Source organism: Prionailurus bengalensis, chromosome C1, assembly GCF_016509475.1.
Source record: "Prionailurus bengalensis isolate Pbe53 chromosome C1, Fcat_Pben_1.1_paternal_pri, whole genome shotgun sequence".
NCBI classification, from domain to species: Eukaryota; Metazoa; Chordata; class Mammalia; order Carnivora; family Felidae; genus Prionailurus; species Prionailurus bengalensis.
In genome coordinates, this window is record NC_057345.1 from 24,085,172 (window position 1) to 24,102,679 (window position 17,508).

The following is a 17,508-nucleotide window of genomic DNA, read 5'->3' on the forward strand; positions in this document are numbered from 1 at the left end:
CTTTCTCCCCCCGCCCAGCCAGTTTTTCTTTTTTGTATTTATTTTGTTCTTGTTTCTATCGAACGCTATCACGGCTTTGAATAATAGTCTTAAATGTCCATCTCTCCCTTAGTTTGATCGCTTGACTCTCTGTGTGAAATGAATAGCGCCCCCTCCCGGCTGCTGCCCTTCCCCCAGCGTCTCACCTTTTGCTTTTGCTTTAAGGTTTGTAGCACGTCCGCCCCAGCCTGTAAAGATAATTCAGTTTGCCATACTTTGCCTGTAGATTGATTCTTAACATTAAAACCATATGACATTTATGACATTACAGCTATGTAAATATTTTCACTGAGGACCTAGGGATTTGATAGACATCACCGAGAGGGAAATGGAATTGGCCAGCCCTAAACCTGCACCACGTGAGGCCAGGAGAAGCTTTTGGGTCAGTGGAATACTCCAGTGCAGTTAGAGTGAGCGCGTTAGGTCTCTATATCAACATGGCTGTATCTCAGACACATAATGTTGAATTTAAAAATCAAGATAATGTTAATAGGAAGGAAACTGAGTGCCAGGCGTAATGAGAACTCTCTGTACTAATCTTCAATTTTTTTTCTATACATCTAAAACTCATAAAAAATAAGGTCTACTATTTTTAGACCTTAAATAAGGGACACCTGGGTGGCTCAGGCTCGATTGGACGTGGGACTTCGGCTCAGGTCATGATCTCACTGTTCATGGGTTCGAGCCGGCGTCGGGGCTCTGTGCCGACAGCTCAGAGCCTGGAACCTGCTTCAGATTCTGTGTCTTCCTCTCTCTCTGCCCCTCCCCCGTTCGTGCTCTGTCTCTCAAAAATGAATGAACATTAAAATTGAAAAAAAAATTAAAATGTCAAAAATAAGGTCTACTACAAAAAAGAAAAGAAAAGAAAAAAAGAATGTGTCGTGTGATCCATACCGAAAACTGTCATGATCTGGCTGTTAGAGTCACAGACGATGTAGGAGTTGAGACTGGATGTCACTAATTACATCCGACTACCACTCAAAAAGAAATGATTTTTAAGTGAAAAGACCTCCCACTATGGAATGCTCCAGTCCTGACGGTAGAGACTTGACCTTGAAACAATGTAAAGTGTCGATTTAATGGTGTGAGCTTTCCTTGCCTCTTTCTTTACTATGTCAGCTTTTACCTCATGTTTTTCAAATCCACAGTGATCTATAACTTGAAACTATAGAAATCAGTATTCAGGGCAGAAAACAGAAACCACTCTTGGTATCTGAAGCATAAGGAGGCGTTGGGTGTTTACCAGGTGGCTGGAGGGGTGGCAGGAGTGCACTCTGGGCTGGGCTCAGGGACACCACCGCTAGAGCTGGCTAAAAACACAGCATGGTGGTGGCGAGCCAAGACTGGGACAGAGCACGGCAGCTGCTGCCACGGCCCCCCAACATTCGCAACACTGGAGGCCAGACATGGACACGGAAAAACCCAGCGGCTCTCCCACTGAGCTTGTGAGCAGTAATGACCCAAGGAAGACGACAGTGGCCTCTGCCTGTCATCTGCCTTCCGGATCTTGCACGGTGGCAACCAGTGCTGGAAACTAATCCACACTTGGAGCACTTAGCTGTAAGGGATTCTGGGAAATAATTGTCAGCTTTCCTTCCTCTGCAGGATAAGAAGGCACACCGGCAGGTGGGAACAGATGCAGAGTGAATCAGTCCACTTTGTCCTCCACTGTATTTTTAATTATTTTTCACCTACTTGATCTGCTTCTAAGCAGCTACTAAGCACCTGCTTGATCTGTTTTTAAATCTCACGCTATTATCATGGACTTGTAGATTTCTCCTCTACTTCAGTGAGTTCCTGCTTTATATATCGCAAACGCTTAATTAGGTATGTACACGTTCATTTATTTTTACATCTTTTTGGTAGGTTAGGATTTTCATCCGTGCCAAATGTTCTTTCTTGTGATCGGTGTTCTGTTGCTTTAATTCGTTTACTAGTTCGTTCATCTATTAGAAGTAATAAATTCTTTATTATCATAATTATTCATTTACTGTTTGCTTATATTTATTAGTACCTTGCTTCTTTGTGGTCACTATTTGCTTGGTATAATCTTTCTATCCTTTTCTTTTTCTTTTTTTAATTTTTTTGAATTTACATCCAAGTTAGTTAGCATATAGTGCAATAATGATTTCAGGAGTAGTATAACACCCAGTGTTCGTCCCAACAAGTGTCCTCCCTAATGCCCGTTGCCGATTTAGCCCATCCCCCCCACCCAACACCCCTCTGGCAACCCTCAGTTTGTTCTCTGTATTTAAGAGTCTCTTATGTTTTATCCCCTTCCCTGTTTTTATATTATTTTTGCTTCCCTTCCCTTATGTTCATCTGTCTTGTATCTTAAATTCTCTATCCTTTTATTTTCAACCTGTATGCGGTTTAGCTTTTCACCACACCTCTTGTGCATGACATAGCTAGTCTTTAGAATTCCAATCAGAGCGTCTCTGTCTTTCATCGATGTGTTTAATCTAATCATATTCTTGGGATTACTAATATAGTTGGTCTTATTTCTGCCGCTGCTTTCTACACTTATAACAAATTCTCTGCTTCCTTTGTATTCCTCTTCGTCTTATTTAGGATTTTATTTTATTTATTTTTAACGTTTATTTATTTTTGAGAAAGAGAGAGACAGAGTGTGAGCAGGGGAGGGGCAGAGAGAGAGGAAGACAGAATCGGAAGCAGGCTCCAGGCTCTGAGCTGTCAGCACAGAGCCTGACGCGGGGCTCGAACCCACAGACCACGAGATCATGACCTGAGCCAAAGTCGGACACTTAACTGACTGAGCCACCCCAGGTGCCCTAGGATTTATCAAATCACATTTACCCCCTTTATTTTCCTCAAAAGAAAAAAAACGTCCTATTTCTAATCTTCAACAGTGACCCTTAAACTTATAACGTGTATACTTTAGTTTCTTCCAGTCCAGTTTGCTAGGCCTCTGCCAGAGCCCTGCCGGGACACCCCTAGATGTGGCTGCACCTCTAAGACCTGGTTGTTGCTGAAGTTACTAGATTTCCCGTGCCCCTGGGCTCCCAGCAGCTCAGGCCACGTCCAGGCCATGTCCTCATTCCCATCCTGCCAGGTTGTGGACAGACAGCCAGGAATGGACCCGAGCTGTGGCTACTGCAGGCAAGCACGCTCGTGTTTATGAAAAGCAGAACTTTTTCAAGGCTGCCAGGGGCCCCTGGCACCCTGACCAAGGCTGCTGATGGACACACATCAGATCGATGTGACTTATCGCTGTTGATGTTGACTCCGATCATCTGGCTGGGTCATGTTTGCCAGGTTTCTCCTCTGAAAAGGCCACTCTGCCCCCCAACTGTACTCTTAGGAAGGAAGTCACTGTGTGCAGCCCACGCTCAAGCAGTGGGGAGCTGGGCACCATTTCCCTGAGGGTGGAATTTCTATATAAATTATTTGGGATTCCGCATGGGAGATTTGTCTCCTCGCAATCATTTATTTATATCATTTATTCAATCATTTATTTATATCAGTATGGACTCATGGATATTTATTTTATACTTGGGTTACAACCCAATGCTGCCTTTTTTTTTTTTTTTTTTTTTTTTTAAGGAGAGAGAGAGCACGAGTGGGGAGAGAAGCAGAGGGAGAGAGAGAATCCCAAGCAGGCTCCACCCTCAACACACAGTCTGACACAGGGCTTGATCCTATGACCCTGGGATCGTGACCTGAGCCAAAAATCAAAAGTCGGACACTCAACCGCCTGAGCAACCCAGGTGCCCCCAGTGCTGCTTTATTTATTTTGTTGGTCAAACTGTTCCAGCTGTGGCCACTGGGAGTTCTTCTAGTTGGGTCCTGTGTCTCTTAACATTTTGACATATCTCTATTATTGTGTGTGGCGGGCGGGGGGGTGGAGGGAGGTATATTTCCCACCTCTTTGGAGACTTTGCAACCCTACTGATGTCAGATGTCAGATGTCAGATGTAGCTGGGACCCAGACTGACCCCCTCCTTCACTCACCCCTGCCGCTTGCCATAGGGCCTTCGAACCCTGAGCCCTGGCTGCACCTCTGATTGTGCCACTGGACACACTGAACTTGAGACCCTGCCTTTTCTTCCTTCTCCTAGCCACTGCCCTGAGAAACAATGCCCTCTCCCTTGGCTGAGTCTTTCTGCCAGTTCCGGCCCCAGAAAAGCTTTGTAACCTTAGTAACATAAATGCTATCCTCAATGTGTGAGAATAAACTTATTTAAAGGACAAAATAAAACAAAAAAAAATCTTCGTCTCTGTTATCTTTGAAACCTACCTTATCGTCTCTGTTCCTGAGACTTCAGATAAATGTCCTTTTGCCTGAGACTGTTACTGTCTCACACCCTCCTCTCTGGCCAGTGTAGCACCAAGGTCTCTGGAGATTCCAATCCTAGTGGCCCTGAGCAGTCACTTGACCTCACAAAACCTCTGTTTCCTCTTCTGTAAAAGAGGGATAATGAAAGCCTTCCAATGGCCACCACTGTGTTTATTAGGTGATAACTTAGGAAAAGCACCTACTATGGGGCCTAACACACATAGCAGGTGTTCAGCAAATGGCAGCTATTGTCACTACCGGCAGTGAGAATAGCCATTTGTCTCCCTCTCCCACGTCTCTTTCTCAAGTCCACCCCCTGCTCTGAAGCTCAGACATGACAAAGCCACTCTTCCACTCACGATCCCTCCAGGATCCAGAATATCGAAACTTCCCGGGATTGAAGATCTTACGGAATCTTGCCCTGCTCCAAGACTGGCCTCGTCTTCCTTCTCTGCCCAAATCCCACCAGACTGTTCACTGTGCCCTGAACAGGCCTCACTTTATACCTCCTTGCCTTTGCCTATGCTATTCCTTCTGCCCACAAGGCTCTTCCAGCCTTTCTCCCTCTGGAGACGCTCAGGTCGGGTTTCTGTTCTCAGTGACAGAAACCAACCAACCAATTGGGGCTTGTGGCTCCTTCCTGCCTCACAACACCTCCTGGTACCATGATTGCTGCTGCCGCCTCTGCCCCCCACCCCCAGGGTGGGCAAACAGGGGCCTGTTTTATTGGACCGAGTGGTAAGGAGGAAAGCACGTGGGCTCAGAATCCCACAAACCTGGGTCTGACCTGCATTTGGATCCTGGCTCTGCAGTTTATCAGCTGCATGGCCTCAAGCAAGTCCCCTAACCTCTTTGCGCCTTACTTTCCTTATTTATAAAATGATCATAATAGTAGTTATTCCATAGGAATGTTGTAAGATTTAAGTAGATAATCCATGTTAAGCACTTTGCATAATGCCCAGCACACAGAAAGCGCTTAATAAATGGTCCCGTTCTCTCATCTTATTAATATCAGGCAGCCAGGAGTCGCCTGCTCTGCCAGGCTCCATTTATTGATGGATTCAAGGCTAAAAATAGAGCTGCAGCTTTGGGGAGTAGGGCCTTCCAGAGCCAGGAATTGATGCCCTTGCTACTGCGGATGGGGAAGGAGCCTGCTTCTCCCTCCAGGGGCTCTCAGAGGAATATACATCTTGATGCCTTTCTCCCATTGATTCCAGGGCAGGCATGCAGAGGTCAGCCCAGCCCAGGCTGATGAGCTCTCCTAGCAGGGGGCTCTGTGATCCAACAGGCCGGCTTCTAACTCCAGCCCTGCCTTTGACTGGCTCTGTGACCTTGGGCAAGCAATGTTCCCTCTCTGAGGGTCATGATTCCTCTGTAGCCCGGAAAATAGACAATGGTAATAACAGAACTTGGAAGAACCAACAGCTTCCATGCACAGAGGCCCTGGGACTCTGCCTCATGATGTACCCCCGCCCCGGGCCTCGGTTTTCCTGTCTCTGAAATAGACACAGTAGCCCTCACCTTAGAAGGCTGTTGTGAGTACCTAGAGAGGTCACGGACAGCAGTCACTGACAGGAGGAACACCGGATGGGAACCAGAGTTATCTAATGGCCCAACATCTCCCTGTCACAGGGTACGGAGAGCAAAGACAGAAATTTATTTCAGCTGTGTGTAGCTACTGATCCACCAGCCTTGGAAAATGCAAAGAAATGCATCCAACAGAAAAACACCTCTCACCTTGCGCTGCTAACAGACTGGCCCTGCCAGTGCACAAAGCACTTCCGTGCCACTCACTTCCCCTGCCATCAGTTCAGTGCTCTTGGCGAGTCGTTTTGTCTCCCAGGACAAGACACTGATTTAATTAAAGCAGAGCCTGAATTGTGGGCAGGACCCCCATTTTCCCTTCTGCAGCTAATCTTAACGGTGACGTCAGAGGGCGTAAATCTGGCTTCCGGGGACACTGAACCAGCCTCCTTCACATAGATATGCAGGGCCTGGAGGGCCCACAACCCCAAGGCCACACACCCTGGATTGTTTCTTTCCTTCTTCCCTTCCTGAGACAGGTGCAGTCAGGCTTTAGCCCCTTGCTTATTTCTGACCACGAGATGGGTACATAATTGTATGACAATACCATTAATCTGGGGCGCCTGGCTGGCTCAGTAGGAAGAGCAGGCGACTCTTGACCTCAGGGTTGTGAGTTCGAGCCCCACACTGGGTGTAGAGATTACATAGAAATAAAATCTTTTAAAAAATAAAAAGCAGACTAAAAATAAAAATACACAATCCCATCCCAGTACGTATCATCTCACAGTCCTCACAGAGGAGGACAGTACAGTACTCCCTACAAGAGATCAAGAGCCTTTGGCCAGGGCACCAGATACAAAGGCTCTCATCCCAGTCTCCTATAATCTGTGCACCTGACAAAGAGGGAGGAGGTCTTAGTTTCCTCAGTGTGTATATTTACTTCTTTGCACATTCACAGTATTCTTGCTTGCACACAGCAGAGTCCATTCTGGCCAGTTTAAGTAGAAAGGGAATTTACTCAGGGATGTTAGCTTATCGGATGGTGAAGAAACAGACTCGAGATGCAGTTTTCAGGAGCGTGTCCAAGAAGCGCACAACCGATGTGGGAGCTGCTGCTGTCGTCACTGACTCCAGAGCCATACCGCCTTGGCCACCCCCCAGGCTAGCATGCAGCTGGCCCCACACGGAGCTCACTGCCCCCCCCCCCCCCCCCGCGCCCCGCCATTGGTATCTCAGATCGATCGGTGAGTGCGATTGGAGGGAAGTAGGTCACATGCCTGCACCTTCGCTTCAAGAGAGGCAGGCTTCTGCTTTGGGAAGGAGGAACTCAAGATATCCGGAATAATCAAAATGTAGAAAGAAATTGTAAAGGTCATTGGGCGAAGAGCAAATATTCAGTACAGCTTCTTTTTTGTCTATTTCCCCCACCTGGAACATACACTCCATGGGGCAGATGTCTTGAATGTCTCGTTCTCGTTCACCTCTCTGTCCCCAGCACCTTACATGGAGCCTGTGGGGAATGGACAGACAAATAAAACGTGGGTCAGGAAAGAACCACCTGTACCTTGAGGCTATCGGCCAACTTGCAGTCTCTCAGGCGGCTGTAGCTCCATGCCTGGGGGAAATCTTCTCCTTCTTAAACCATACGATTCATGGATTCAGCAGGCTGCAATGGGATGCCCATTCCTTCACAGCCTCTTGCCTGATGGTGAAATTGTCTTCACCTTTCATGTCTCAGTTTTGACTCCCCTCTTCCTGGAGGCTTTCCTCGATGTGCAACTCCATCACTTATCACTGCCATGGTCAACCACCATCACCACTTTGCCCCAGGGAACGGGTTTGGTATGGAGGTTACAGTCTAAAAGGCTGACTTCAAATGCTGGCTTAGGCTCTCACTAGGTGTCAGAGCTTGAATAAGTCATGTTCGCCTTCTGAGAATTGTTCTCCTCATCTGTGAAGATCCTGAGGATCACTCTCCTTGTCTAAGTCACAGAGTTGTTGTGAGGTTTAAGCGAGATATTGTATGCAAGCTCTTCCACCCGGGGGCTGGGTGCAAGAGAGCTAGCTCGGTTTGCCTTTCCGGCTGCTGCCTTTGCAATCCTTATTATTCTAGCACTTACTGAGGCAACGCTATGGTTGTTTTCATGTCTGCACCCCCAACTTACCTGGAAATCAGGAACTGGGGTGTCCATTACTCCCCCGCTCCCTATCTCCCCATGTACCTGTCCTATGGACGGGGTGCTCACACAGGGCTTGCTGTATAAACAATTAGCTAAGTCAAAGAAATTACAAATGCAGAGACTTATAGACAAAACACTGAAATTCCATATATTAGAAAAATAACTATAATTTAAATGTCACCCAGGAGTGGGGAAAATGGCAAGTGGTTAACGTCTACCTTATGTAAGGGTTTCATACACACCGATGAAAAATGCCTGAGTTGCTAAGAGATACATCTGGACAAAGGTCACAAGCAAGTAATTCGAGCAAGGAAATAGAAGCAGTAAGTAAACATGGAAGAATACGCAACCTTCAACAGGAAATAGGAAATAAAAGTGAGATGCAAATGAAAACAACGATAATATGGAATATGTATTTCAATAGGAAATTGTGACACTGCAAAATGTCCAGTAGCAGAAGGGTCACATAAATAATGATACATTGATTCAATGGCATGATGTTCCGCCATTAAATAATTACAAGAACATGGACACAAGTGCTTATAATATAGTAAGTCTACAAGCAGACTGCAAAATTAGATTTAAAGCGTGATCACAAGGGTGCAAGATATTCATCTTGACTTGATGAAAACCTGGCAGAAAATACTAGAAAATGAAAACAGTCCCCTTGATAAAAAAAAAAAAAAAGAGAGAGAGAGAGAGAATGCCCGCCATACACCAGACACTATGCCAAGGGCTTATTTCTACTAAACAAGAGTACAGAAAAGAGATAGAAGACCTCACAGAAACAAAAGAAAACAATCGAAGGAAATACAACAAGCTGTCAGGATTCAGGAAAATGGTATCGCAGAAATAAAAGTCAATGTGAAAGTAGCACCGAAGAAAACAGACTCTTCTGAAATACGACTAGGGACAGAGTGGTTAGAAATGAGGAATGTGAGGGGTGCCTTGGTGGCTCAGTCGGTTGAGCGTCCGACGTCGGCTCAGGTCATGATCTCGTGGTTCACGAGTTCGAGCCCTGCATGGGGCTCTGTGCTGACAGCTCGGAGCCTGGCGCCTGCTTCGGATTCTGTGTCTCCTTTCTCCCTCTCTCTCTCCCCCTCCCCTGCTCACACACACACACTCTCACTCTCAAAAATAATAAACATTAAGAAAAAACTTAAAAAAAAAAAAGAAATGAGGAGTGTGAGAAAGACAAAATGGAAAGATTTTTCTTTTTTTTTTTTTTAATTTTTTTTTTCAACGTTTATTTTTGGGACAGAGAGAGACAGAGTATGAATGGGGGAGGGGCAGAGAGAGAGGGAGACACAGAATCGGAAACAGGCTCCAGGCTCTGAGCCATCAGCCCAGAGCCCGACGCGGGGCTCGAACTCACGGACCGCGAGATTGTGACCTGGCTGAAGTCGGACGCTTAACAGACTGCGCCACCCAGGCGCCCCTGGAAAGATTTTTCTTAAGCTTAAATGATGAGAGAACATGACAGAGACCATATACACATAACAGAAAAAATTAAAAACAAAAAAAACCCAGCATCAAACAAATATCCTAAGATAGAAGAAAATGTTTTTTAAAAAAAGGAGACAGTGAAAAGTTAATGAGACCCAGGAAAATGGATTCATAATGATCAATACCAAGTATGTCCTAATAAGGGTATTAGATCTCAAAGTTATAAATAATAATAATAATAATAATAATAATAATCCTTTGGGCAACTTGACAAAAGGCAACTAGTCACTTACAAGTGGGGGCATATCAGGCTGGCCTCTGACTTCTTCATGGCAGCATCCAGCATTAGAACTCAATAGAGCACCACCTACAAAGTCAGCAAGGAAAGAAAGTGTGACTCAAGAATTTTATTTTGAGCCAAACTGCTGATCAAGTATAAAGCAGAAGACAACATTTTTGAACATGTGTGGGAGTTTGGAGGCTGAAGCAAAAGCACAGTCTGGATTTATTGGAAGAACAGGACTTTTTTTTTTTTTTTTTTCTCCTTTTGGTGACCTAAAGGCTTAGTCATAGTTTCATTTATCTGTTTATTCAACAGACACTTACAGACCCTCGTATGTGTTGGGACCTGTGTCCCAGACTATAAACGAATCTTGCATCAAGGGCGAGAGGGGGTGGAAGGAAAGTTTCCTTGAAGAGGTGAGTTGGCCTTTGAAAGATAAGTGGGAGTACATAAAGGAAAGGGTATTCCAGGCAAGGAGAAGAGCCGGCAGGAATGAGGAACGGAACAGATATTCTAAGACAGACTTTAAGATCTCATCAAAACTGCGTTCTGGAATGTCCAGACATCTGGAATGGGATCAGTGGGTAAATCCTAAAGACTCAGGATTGGGAAAGAGTAAGAGGCCTTGAATGCTGGGCTTTTCAAAGGCTTAAACTTCATCCCACAGGGACTGTGGACTCTTGGAATGGTTGAAGCATGAAAAATCCACTGTTTAGTCGCAGAAGAAGAAGATCAGAGGTTCCACGAGGATTCAGATTTCACTATTCCCACAGCTGCTTAAGCTAGCATTCATACTTGATGATACACATTCGAGCCATTCCCTTGAAAGTCAGGAACAAAGCAAGGTTGCCCACTAACACCACTTTTGCTCACTGTCGCATTGGAAGTTCTGGCCGGCACAGAAAGACACAAAAAAGAAATTAAAAGGGTGAGGATTACTGTACTGTATCTAAATACCCTTCATCGCTGAGTCAAGGAGTGTGCTTGTATATTTCCTTCCTTCTGCATCTTTATGTTTTTCCTGGAGTTTTAAGTGGTCTTTCCTTCGCTCTCACACTATTTGCCTTTATTACTGAGGGCAGAATCTTTCCAACAACTTGGTAAGGTCGGTTTTCTTATCCCCATTCTATCGATGGAGAAGGAGGCTGTGAGGAGTTGACAAATACCACACAGCACATAGCACACAGCACACAGTGGAGATGGGACTCTTATCTGTCTGGGCTGGATGACCCTGTCACCCCTAGGCTGGCCCTATATGAAGAGACACAGTACGTGTCTGGGAGACGGTGGTGTAGTGAGGGTATGTCTCCATTATTTGAACTTCACAAAGTTCAGAAAGGGGAGGACAGTGTAGAAAAGCCCAAGAGGCATCTAATTAATGAAAAGTCTATGAAATGATGCTCAGAGGGCTAGTCACTTTTGTCAGTATTCAACTCCCCAAAGAGGCTAAGCAACCTGTCCCCTGCAGCAGGACTTTTGCACGTTCCACCCAACATCCAAGCATATTCCAGATACACCTCTTGTGTCTGGCTCTTCCTCACCCTTCAGGTCACCCCATTCTTTCCCCTCCTCAGAAAGCACCCACGCACACACCAGATACTCTTCATCTCTACTTCCCCGGATTGCTCAAGGTTTTTGTTACCAAGTCAGGCTCCTTCCTCCCTGAGTGAGGATGCTTCTTGAAGGCTCCCTCAGGCCTGGGGTGCCCATCCCACCAGATCATCAGATTACCCCATTCCTACCGAGGTCACCATCCCTAGTACCTGTAGAATGAAGGAAAATAAAGCACTTGAGGGGAGGCACGTGGGTGGCTTAGTCGGTTGAGGGTCCAACTCTTAATTTTGGTTCGGGTCGTGGTCCTAGGTTCGTGGGATTGAGCCTCCCATCCAGCTCTGCAGTGAGCATGGAGCCTGCTTAAGATTCTGTCTCTCCCTCTGCCTCTCTCCCCTTCTCTCACTCTCTAAAATAAAATAAAAGAGAATAAAATAAAATAAAATAAAATAAAATAAAATAAAATAAAATAAAATAAAATAAAATACACCTGGAATATTCCGTATTATTTTGCACCTGGAAGCAGAGGACTTCCTTTTGAGCTCAAGTGAGAACCCCTCAGCGGCTCCCTCATCTTCTAAGCCCCCACACCTAATCATCTACTTAGTACATTTCTTGAGCACTTCTCATGTGCCAGGCCTGGGCCAAGCACCGGGTATACAGCCCAGACAGGTCGCTCACCACACGAAGTCCCCCCAGCTGACAGACAAGTGGGGCCAAGATCCAGCCCACGGACCAACCACCAGACTGTGGGCTCACAAAGCTGTGTCTGCTCAACAGGGTGCCTTTTCCTACTTCTTTCAAAAGCAATGGATGTACCTGAAGCAGCCCTGCACGTCACCGAGTTAGATCGATATGATGCCCGCCCACGTGCAGTTACGGTTCAGGGGTGGGGGACAGACAAATAATTAAACTAAATATGTAATTAGAATTCACTCCTATTTTGCTGGTGAGGACACCGGGTTCCTGAGAAGCAAAGTCAGTGGCCCAAGGCCACTCCACTAGTGAATGACAGAGAAGGGTTCAAACGCCTGGCTCCTGGCTCCAGAGCCACAATCTGCCCAGCAGGATGAAAGAGGCATTTGGGATACATCGGCATTCATGGGGAGCATCAGCCCTAACCTTTATCATCTCAGCTTCTCCCTCTTCCTGACCACACAGGTGATAAAACTGGCTTTCTCTGATCCTGAAGAGCCCTCCTCTTGACCTTGCCAGCCTTTTCGGCTCGGCTCACTTGGATACACCTGCTCCCTATTGCAGAGGGTTGTAATGAAAAGACATTTTTTACTTCCTGACTCATGTGTCTTTCAGACCTAGTCATTCGTCCCAGGGGCTGGGCTGGGGACAGACCTGAGTGACAGCCCCTGTGCTCTACTCATGATTCCGTTCACAGCGGCAACTAAAGCCATAATATAGCTAGGAATAAGCCGATATGAATAAAATTATAAAACTTTACTGAAGGACATAAAAAAAAAAAGATCTGAATAAATGGAGAGCCACACCATGTTCACGGATGGAAGAGCTCGGGGTTATAAAGATGTTCGTTCTCCCCAAAGTAATCTATAAATTGAACACAATTTCAATCAAAATATCAAAGGTACCTTGTATGGAATTTGACAATCTGATTCTTGAGTCTAACAGGAAGAGAAAATACACAAGAATAGATATCCAAAAAAAATTTTTTTTAGAATTTTTTATTGTAGTAAAATCTACATAACATGAAATTTACCATTTTAACCGTTTGTAAGTATACAGCTCAGTGGCATTGAGTACACTCAGAGCTGCTCCCCCAACACCACCATCCATCTCCACGACTCTTTCATCTTCCCAAACTGAAACTCTGTCCCCATTAACACTAACTCCCTGGGGCACCTGCGTGGCTCAGTCGGTTGAGCGTCCAACTTCCGCTCAGGTCATGGGTCTCATGGTTCGTGAGTTCGAGCCCCGCGTCGGGCTCTGTGCTGACGGCTGGGAGCCTGGAACCTGCTTCGGATTCTGTGTGTGTCTCTCTCTCTGCCCCTCCCCCTCATGCCCACGCGTGTTCTCTCTCTCTGTCTCTCAAAAATAAATAAACATTTAAAAAGCAAACCAAAACCCCACTAACTCCGCATTCCCTCTTTCTCCACAGGAAAAACTAATTTTAATGAATAAAAATGAGGGGGGGACTATCAAGCCTGAAATAAAAATACTTATAAAACAAGAGTTTTATTTCTTTATTTCCTTCCTTCTCTCCTTCGTTATCTATGTATCCATCTATCTATATTATGTGTAGCATTTCAAATCCACGAAGAAAATATAGGCGATTTAATTAACGGCACTAGGACAAATGACTCCGATTTGAAAGATGGAAAATTTGAACTCCGCCTTACACCAGACACACATACAAAGTACCTTTGATTTCAAGAGCTGAATGTAAAAAAACAAAACCCCATAAAAGCTTTAGATGACATGTAGGAAAGGTGGAAAGATTTGACTACGTTTCGCTTCAGAATGACAGAGACTGCATGAGCCAAGTTAAAAGACAAGTAACAGACCCGGGGAAACAAACCCGCCATAGACAGGCAGGAATGCAGCTAGTACATATCTCAAAATAACAATTTTGCTTTTATTTTTTCGACTTCCTTATGTCAATCAAAGGTTCCACTCTACCCCCAGGAGAATTAGTGCTTTCATAGCAGGAACATAAAGAAAGAGAAACAGCCTGCGTTCAGATGTCATTGTTTTTGAACTTCCCAGATCATCAGAAACCACACTTTGGAAGGCAGAGGCTTTCATTTGCAAGAGGCTGCTTTTGCCAAAGAAAAGTGCTTTCGAAAATCAAAAAGGTAGATCCTGAAGGAAGCTGAAGATAGAGTTTATACCTTAGCTATAGATTGAAAGAGGACAGAAAAGACCCAGACCATGTGCCGCCTGGGGAAGTCAGTGGGGTCACTGGGATGGGAGAAAGGAAGGGAGTGGGATCGGACAGGGCCTCGGAAGAGGTCAAGGGGGACTGAGATGAAGGAACCAGACCTGTGGGGCCACAAGGAGGGGAAAACAGTCAGTGCCCAGAGACCGCTAAGCCCTCCGTCATTACTAACAGGGAGCTTTGTCAGGGGGCTGGGCCTTCACCGACAGATCCTCTGTGGTCACTTAGGTGGGTGCCCCAGGCCACTTTGGCCACTGGGCTCTTCACTGTCCAGCCAGGGCCTTCACTAACAGTTGTCTGGAGTGCTCAAAAGGAGCGATGCCCAGCCCTGTCCTGAGACTTTGCTGAGGAGCTCCATCCACACTCACCCCTATCAATGTCACCCCTTTCTAAATGGCCTAGGACTCTTATCAGCCTCCTAAACCAGAGGGTGGGATCTTTGACACCCATAGAAGAGGCGGTACTATGGAAGTGCAGACCCCTTGCAACCTGTACTTGCTAGAACGAGATAACGGTAAAATCTGCTTTGGCTAAAGAGATCCACAAGACATAAAGAACTCTTATAAATCAATAAAAAAATAGACCGATAATGCAATACAAAGAATGGGCAAAGAATATGAAAAATAAAATGCACAGAAGACATACAAACCTCTAACAAAGTGTATGAAAAGAAAAATACGGGGTTGTGTTTTTTTTTTTTTTAAGTTTATTTATTTATTTTGAGAGAGAGAGCATGGGGGAGAGGAGCAAAGAGAGAGAATCCCACACAGCCTCCGGGCTGGCAGCTGGGAGCCCAGCTCGGGGCTTGAACTCAGCAACTGTGAGATCACAGCCGAAATCAAGAGTGGGACGCTTCACTCACTGAGCCTACCAGGCGCCCCGCGGTAGAAATGTTAAATATGCACACCTTTAAGCCCAGCAACCCTCCTTCAACCAAAATGTCCCTCCAGGCAATGAGAGAATCTTGGGTAAAGGGTGTCTGCCCAACAGGAGTGCAGTAGGGTTGTTTCCCAACATTGCGGTTAGAGTGAAAAATTGGGTAATAGACTGGGAGTGCAGCTGGGGGGTGCTGCCTTTTAGGGAAGGCGGACATGATAGGCTTGACTGACGATCCATGGGGACTTGGGAGAAGACATTCTAGGCACCAGGAATAGCTGATGTGAAGGCCCCCAAGCTGCATCGGCAGGAAAGGGAAGCTGCCATTGTGGCTGGAGCAGAGAGATGGGCAGACGGGAGAGGTCTCTTGAAGGAGGGCACACCGGGCACCCGTGGGAGGTGGCATGGGTAGGCAGGTCATGTAGGGCCTTGTAGGCCGCTGTAAAGGTGCTCTGATACTTGCTCTGAGGTTGGAAATCACTGGAGGGATTTGTCATTAAGATAAAAAAAAAGAGCGGAATATAAGCTCAAAGTATAGCTTGAGAGGTTTAAAAACTCATTTTAAAATTACTAAAAGGAGGGGCGCCTGGGTGGCTCAGTCGGTTGAGCATCGGACTCTTGATTCGGGGCTCAGGTCGGGATCTCACGGTTGGTGGGGTTGAGCCCGGATGGGGCTTTGCGCTGACAGCACAGAGCCTGCTTGGGATTTTGTCTCCTTCTCTCTCTTCCCCCTCCACAGCCTCCCTTCCCCACCCCCACTCTCTATCTCTGTCTCAAAAATAAATAAATAAACATTAAAAACAAAACTGAAAGGAAATAACCAAAATTGACCACAGCTGCTGCTGAGTTAGAGTGACAGGGTTATTCTTTTTTTTTTTTCCCCCTCTCCAACTTTTAATGTCTCCTTATAGCATGTTTGTAAGAAAAAACCTTTTTCTAAGAGCTGTTTTGTAAACCGGCTCTCGATGGGGAAACTATGAAGGAGGAGGAAGGACACAGAGAGCTGTGAAAGGTTGGCGGTGTTTCCAGGCCAAGATAGAGGCGGACCTGGAGGGAACGGGGGGGGGGGGGGGGGGGGGGGGCCTGAGGCTGAAGCGGGAGGGAGACAGGCCCGGGAAGGAGAGAGGGGACACTGAGGCAGATGGAGGGAGGAGAGGTGGCCGCCAGGATGGCCCCCCAGCCACCTCCCCGCCAGGCCCTTCCCCCCCCGCGCCTGACCGAGGCAGCTGAGCCTGAGCCGCATTCCAGCATCTCAGGAAGGCCCACGGCTGCCTGGACCGGATGGTCCTCAGCAGGGAAACAACATGATGGAACTTGAGCGCCCGCGGGGGCCCACGTCTGGGAGGGGGACCGGCCCAACACAAACCCGCAGAGAAGCACGGCTGGGGCTGCCCGGCGCTTTCACGCCACACTCACGCATCGCACAGCATGTCTGTTACAGCCTGCACGCACAAATTCCGGCGCCTGCCTGCCGAGGGCTGGCGGGGGGGGGGGTGGGGGGGGTGGGGTGCCGGGGGCACCCCGGAGGGCAGCAGCCGCACCGCCAGCAGGAATTCTTTGGGAGCCCCTGTAGGAATCCCCCAAAACGCCTTCGGGGACTGGGGTTGCCCCTCCCACTTCCCCTCGCCCCCTCCCCCAACTCGAAGCAGCTGGGGAGACAGTTCCGTGCCCTTCCCCCTCCCCGCAGCAAAGGTTGCCTGCGTTTAGCTGGGTAAAGCCGCTCAGCCCTCCAGCTGGGAACAATTTAGAAATGCAGGAAGCTGATGCCCGTGGGGCAACCCTTAACGGGGGAGGGGAGGGGAGGGGAGGGGGGCTGGAATCTCGGAAAAACACCTCGGCTGTCAGGCCCCAAGTGGAACAATTCCGAGGCCACGGCTCGTGGGTCCTCAGAGCGGCCCAGACGGAGCCCGGTTGCCCACAGGGGTAACCAACTCCGAGACCATCCTTGTGAAAGAAGTCGTTTGTCCTGGAGAAGGTTCCCCCCCCCCCCCCATTCTGGGTTTCTCTAGGTACTCCATTATTTACCTTGTTCCTCGTTACCCCTGATTTTCTAGAAATAGAAGTCAGCCCTAAGTTCAACTCTTCTGGCATGGCACCACCGCGGGGGGTCTTGGTGCTTCACCAAATCCTCTTGGCCAATCCTGATAGCTACCTCCAGACAATCCCAGACCAATGCCCTTTTGAGGCTTGCACCCTGAGGGCGTTCTCCGGTCTGGAGAGTGGCTGGGGAGCTCCTGCCCCAGAAGCAGGCTTTGACCAGTGCCCGGTGGGAGCTGGTGGCTCCAGCCTCCTTGCCTCTGAGACGGGGGTTCCTGACACCTGTTTTGCAGTCTTTCAGGGGATCCCCAAAGGACCTGGGCCCCCTGGTGTGTGAGTGGTGGCCCCCCCGCTCATCCATTCACTG

At 47.3% G+C, this 17,508-nt stretch overlaps 1 long non-coding RNA gene across 2 annotated transcripts; it reads right to left on the bottom strand.

Annotated features, from left to right (window-relative positions):
- Window positions 1–4,177: 4,177 nt before the first annotated feature.
- Window positions 4,178–16,702, bottom strand: LOC122480222. Of its 2 annotated transcripts, XR_006296534.1 has the most exons (3): window positions 16,521–16,702; window positions 9,780–9,853; window positions 4,178–7,370 (listed from the first exon to the last, which is right to left on the bottom strand). It is a non-coding gene; the product is annotated as an uncharacterized LOC122480222 (long non-coding RNA). The 2 variants fall into 2 exon arrangements; XR_006296533.1 differs by lacking the exon at window positions 16,521–16,702 and having other exon boundaries at window positions 9,780–10,579.
- Between the last annotated feature and the right edge of the window lie 806 nt (window positions 16,703–17,508).